The sequence below is a fragment of the Giraffa tippelskirchi genome, chromosome 1, assembly GCF_054371585.1.
Source record: "Giraffa tippelskirchi isolate mGirTip1 chromosome 1, T2T-mGirTip1v1.2.pri, whole genome shotgun sequence".
Taxonomy (NCBI): Eukaryota; Metazoa; Chordata; class Mammalia; order Artiodactyla; family Giraffidae; genus Giraffa; species Giraffa tippelskirchi.
The window spans coordinates 42,791,971-42,798,360 of NC_137275.1; positions in this window are offsets into that span (position 1 = coordinate 42,791,971).

Here is a 6,390-nt window from a genome sequence, read left to right on the forward strand (position 1 = left end):
GTGTGAAAACTCATCTGAGAGTGTACTGTAAAGCAAGTGTTTCTTTTGACATCATTACATCACTTCGAGAGCCTCAGAAAAAGCCAACCTTTGACTCAGGAGTCTAACGAAGTAAACCAAGGTTTCAGTTCAGTTGCTCAGTCTTGTCCAACTCTTTGCGACCCCATGGATTGCAGCATGCACGGCTTCCCTGTCCATCACCAACCTCCTGAGCTTGCTCAAACTCATGTCCATTCAGTCGGTGATGCCGTGATTAAAGAACACCAAATCTTGAACTAAAAGAACCAGAGCACCACTTGCAGGACAACAGAGGAACTTGAAGAATGAAAGAGACGTCAGGCAACCCTGTACCTGCAAGAAAAAGAAATCAAGAGTTCAAGCAGTAGCATGTTGAGAATAGCTTCCAGCTGACCTGACAGTGAGAAAGCAAAAGCAGCCCAGCTCTGAAACCAGTTGCTGAAAGCAAAGGACAATCTTAAAACAAGTGTGACATGGCAAAGTCTGTTGATCCAGTCTTTGATCCATATCTTTCCTTTATACCTCTACCACACAGATGATTATGGAGCTCACATTTTCATACCAGGATCAATGCTTTTGATATTTTGTTTCTCATGGAGTTTTTTTGGTAGTAAATTTGACTTTTTAAAAATACGGTATTTAAATATTTATTTTGATTGCTGAGTTTTGGGGAGTTCCCCCTCAGTTTTTCTCCTCAGTCGCTTCACCTTGGTCCTGGCTTGGTTCATGCCAGATTGTAGTTCACAAATATTCGCACATGGGATCACATCCATTCTTCACAGCAACCCAGCAAGAAGGTAATGCTAGTTCCATTTTATGGTGAAACAAACCGAGCCACAGGGAGCTTCAGCGTCTTGCCCAGCTTCACGCAGCTAATTGAAAAATTTCACCTGTTCAAGTCGAATTTGAACACCAGCTGCATTCTAACTACAGAGATAAAACTCCAGTCTAGGACAATAGACGAGGGACAGCATAGGGCATCAGGTAATACTGGATTGAAACATATAAAATTCAAGAAGCATTATAATTGAAACTGAGATAACTGTATGTTTAAAGCAGAATGACTGTAAGGTTGAAAGGAATTACTTTCCAAGAGTACATGACACGTGCCGCTTAGAAAGTCACACTGAATGAAATGTTTCCATGATATTCTCTTCTCCAAATAGATATCTCTCTCTACAAATTCTTTAAGTCATCAGCTCTGTTTGGCATGCAAGCCAGTTCAAAACCCTACTTGTGCTCTCCTGCTCCATAATAGCAACGTGCTTTAAGTATTCATTTCTTCCTTCATTAAAACCAGGAATTGGTTTCCCTTGGATACACACGGTCAAAGCCACTTTTAATTAAATTTCTGAGAAAGTTGGCAGAATGAAGGAAAAACATTTGACTAGCCAGACAATCTTCATGAGAACAATATCCATAAGTTTGACAGAAAATTGTTTTCATTAATTTATAATTACAGCTCATTCTCACTCACATGCTTATCTTCAGAGAACTTTTAGAAGCACATAGGCAAGAACCTGAAAAAACTCCAGCCAGCTGAACTTGCGCCACAGGGGGAAACAACCCTGATGAGCAGGGTTTGCAGCACAGACTCCAGCACTGAGTGTGTTCAGGAAGGCAGGACTCCCTTTCAAGTGCTTTCTGTGCAGTTTCAAAAGTGCAGCTTTTTCGAAAGGGAAACTGGTGGGATGAATCTGCCATGGGAAACCTCAGAAGAAGGACTCATGAACTCTTTCATGCCTGTGCTTTCAGTCTGGGTCTTAGTGATACTAAGAGAGCTCAGTAATACTGGTGGAGTCTCCTTGTAGTCCAATTTTTATTGCAGAGACAGGCTGCATGAGAAAGTTTTTTTTTTTTTTTCAAGAGAAATGGTTGGGATAGGGATCCTCTCTTCAGACATCTCTCAGGAATTCAGTGTTATTAAACACTCTTGAAAAACATAATTAAATCTTCCCAAAGGGAAAGGTTGTCTATATTAAATGTCTCCAGTGAACTGTTCATTATTTATTTAGCAAACAGGCAATAATTGATTGATGATTCAGGCAGTGTTCCAGGATGAGGGATACAGCAGTGACTGAGGCCAGAAACTCTGGCCTTCTTGAAGCTTCCATTCTAAGGGAGACTATAAGAAGACAAACAAATGACTAGTAAAATTTCAAGTACTGATGAAAAATAGTGTTAGGAGCAGAGAATGGCAATTGACAGGGTGGTAGGAGCAGTCTATTGTAGATGGGATATCCAGGGAAGACCTTTTCAAGGACATTTGAGCGAATGCCTGAGCGATGTGAGTGGGCAAGCCATGTGGGAATCTAGGGAAAGAGGCTTCTAGGTGGAAGGACCTTTTAGAATGTGAACTCAATGAAAATAGAGACTTTGTTTTGTTCACCAAATCCCCAGATATAATGTTTGCCACATAAACATTTCATGCATCTTTATTGAATTTTTGCTGGTGCAAAAGCCTTAATGTGGGAACCACTGAAAAAAGCAACATGGCCAGTGTAGCTGGAGCTGAGGGATCAGAGAAAGGGTTAGATGTGAGGTTATCCTGGCATTGTTACATGTAGAGCCTCAAAAGTGCCTAGTTTCAATAGATAAATTATATGGTCACTTTCCTAATAGACTATGATAAGGAGCTGGGATGTAATTGTGATGGGAAAACAATAGAACCTTTTCAGTAGGTGAGTAAAGTTATAGTGCTATTTCCTTTGTTAAAAAAGATATTTTCACTATGTTCCTATTAGAATGGCCAAAATCTAGGACACTGACAAAATCAAAGACTGGTGAATATGTGTAGGAATGGGAGCTCTCATTTGTTGCTGGTGAAGACGTAAAATACTACCGCCACCTTAGAAAATAGCTTCGTAGTTTCTTACAAACTAAATATACTCTTACCCAAAAGTTTGTACTTTTGGGTATTTACCAAAAGGAGTTGAAAACTTATGTTAACACGAAGACCTGCACAAAGATTTTTTTCAGCAACTTCATTCACAATGGCCAAAACTTGGAAGTAGCCAAAATGTCCTTCAAAATATAAATGAAAAATAAACTTTGATACATACAGAGAATGGAATATGATTTAGCACTAAAAAGAAACTATTGAGCCATGAAAAGACATGGAGGAAAGTTAAATGTGTCAGGCAGTTCAGTCACTCAGTCATGTCCGACTCTTTGTGACCCCATGGACTACAGCACCCCAGGCTTCCCTGTCCATCACCAACTCCCAGAGCTTCCTCAAACTCATGTCCATTGAGTTGGTGATGCCATCCAACCATCTCATCCTCTGTCGTCCCCTTCTCCCGCCTTCACTCTTTCCCAGCATAAGGGTCTTTTCAAATGAGTCAGTTCTTTGCATCAGGTGGCCAAAGTATTGGAGTTTCAGCTTCAGCATCAGTCCTTCCAATGAATATTCATGGTTGATTTCCTTTAGGATGGACTGATTTGATCCCCTTACTGTCCAAGGGACTCTCCAGCACCACAGTTAAAAAGCATCAATTCTTCAGCACTCAGCCTTCTTTATGGTTCAGCTCTCACATTCATACATGACTACTGGAAAAACCATAGCTTTGACTATACAGACTTTTGTCAGTAAAGTGATGTCTCCGCTTTTTAACACGCTTTCTAGGTTGGTCATAGCTTTTCCTCCAAGGAGCAAGTGTCTTTTCATTTCATACCTGCAGTTACCATCTGCAGTGATTTTGGAGCCCCCCAAAATAAAGTCTGTCACTGTTTCCATTGTTTCCCCATCTATTTGCCATAAAGTGATGGGACCGGATGCCGTGATCTTAGTTTTCTGAATGTTACATTTTAAGCCAACTTTTTCACTCTCTTCTTTCACGTTCATCAAGAGGCTCTTTAGTTCTTCTTCACTTTCTGCCATAAGGGTGGTGTCATCTGCATATCTGAGGTTATTGATATTTCTCCTGGCAAACTTGATTCCAGCTTGTGCTTCATCCAGTCCAGCATTTCACATGATGTACTCTGCATATAAGTTAAATTAGCAGGGTGACAATATACAGCCTTGACATACTCCTTTTCCTATTTGGAACCAGTCTGTTGTTCCATGTCCAGTTCTAACTGTTGCTTCTTGACCTGCATACATATTTCTCAGGAGGCAGGTCAGGTGGTCTGGTATTCCCATCTCCTTCAGAATTTTCCACAGTTTGCTGTGATCCACACAGTCAAAGGCTTTGGTGTAGTCAATAAAGCAGAAGTAGATGTTCTTTTGGAACTCTCTTGCTTTTTCAATGATCCATCAGATATTGGCAATTTGATCTCTGGTTCCTTTGCCTTTTCAAAATCCAGCTTGAACATCTGGAAGTTCACGGATCACATACCATTGAAGCCTGGCTTGGAGGATTTTGAGCATTATTTTGCTAGTGTGTGAGATGAGTGCAATTGTGAGGTAGTTTGAGCATTCTTTGGCATTGCCTTTCCTGGAGATTGGAATGAAAACTGATATTTTCTAGTTCTGTGGCCACTGCTGAGTTTTCCAAATTTGCTGACATATTGAGTGCAGCACTTTCACAGCATCATCTTTTAGGATTTGAATAGCTCAACTGGAATTCCATCACCTCCACTAGCTTTGTTCGTAGTGATGCTTTCTAAGGACCACTTGACTTCACATTCCAGGATGTCTGGCTCTAGGTGAGTGATCACACCATCGCGATTACCTGGGTCTTGAAGATCTTTTTTGTATAGTTCTTCTGTATATTCTTGCCACCTCTTCTTAATATATTCTGCTTCTGTTAGGTCTATACAATTTCTGTCCTTTATTGTACCCATCTTTGCGTGAAATGTTCCAGTGGTATCTCTAATTTTCTTGGAGAGATCTGTAGTCTTTCCCATTCTATTGTTTTCCTCTATTTCTTTGCACTGATCACCAAGGAAGGCTTTCTTATCTCTCCTTGCTATCCTTTGGAACTCTGCATTCAAATGGGTATATCTTTCCTTTTCTCCTTTGCCTTTAGCTTCCCTTCTTTGCTCAGCTATTTGTATGGCCTTCTCAGACAAACATTTTGCATTTTTGCATTTCTTTTTCTTAGGGATGGTCTTGGTCCCTGCCTCCTGTACAATGTCACGAACCTCCATCCATAGTTCTTCAGGCATTCTGTCTATAAGATCTATTCCCTTGAATATATTTGTCACTTCCACTGTATAATCGTAAGGGATTTGATTTAGGTCATACCTCAATGGTCTAGTGGTTTTCCCTACTTTCTTTAATTTAAGTCTGAATTTGGCAATAAGGAGTTCATGATCTGAGCCACAGTCAGCTTCCGGTCTTGTTTTTGCTGACTGTATAGAACTTCTCCATCTTTGGATGCAAAGAACATAATCAATCTGATTTCAGTATTGACCATCTAGTGATGTCCATGTGAGGAGTCTTCTCTTGTGTTGCTGGAAGAGAGTTTTTGCTATGACCAGTGCATTCTCTTGGCAAAACTCTGTTAGCCTTTGACCTGCTTTTTTATGTACTCCAAGGCCAAATTTGCCTATTATTCCAGGTATCTCTTGATTTCCTACTTTTGCATTCCAGTCCCCTATAATTAAAGGGACATCTTTTTTGGGTGTTAGTTCTAGAAGGTCTTGTAGATCTTCATAGAACCGTTCAACTTCATCTTCTTCAGCATTACTGGTCAGGGCATAGTGGATTAATGTGATATTGAATGGTTTGCCTTGGATACGAACAGAGATCATTCTGTTGTTTTTGACATGCACCCAAGTACTGCATTTTGGACTCTTTTGTTGACTATGAGGGCTACTCCATTTCTGCTAAGGGATTCTTGCCCATAGTAGTAGATATAATGGTCGTCCGAGTTAAATTCACCCATTCCGGTCCATTTTAGTTCACTGATTCCTAAAATGTCGATGTTCACTCTTGCCATCTCCTGTTTGACCACTTCCAATTTACCTTGATTCATGAACCTAACATTCGAGGTTCCTATGCAATATTGTTCTTTACAGCATTGGACTTAACTTCCATCACCGGTTACATCCACAACTGGGTGCTGTTTTTGCTTTGGCTCCATCGCTCTGTTAAATGTGTATCGCTAGCTAAAAGATGCCAGTCTGAGAAGTTTCTGTACTATATGATCCTGACTCTATGACATTCCAGAAAAGGCAAGACCATGAGACAGTAAAAGCATCAGTGGTTGCCAGAGGTTATAGTGGGGTAAGGGAGATAAACAGGCAGAGCACTGAAGATTTTTAGGACAATAAATATTTTCCATATGATACTATAATGATGGATACATATCATTATACATTTCTCCAAATCCATAGAATGTACAATGCCAAGGTTGAACCAGAATGTAAATGATGAACTTTGAGTGATTAAGATATGTCAGTGTATGTTCATCAGTTGGTACATCA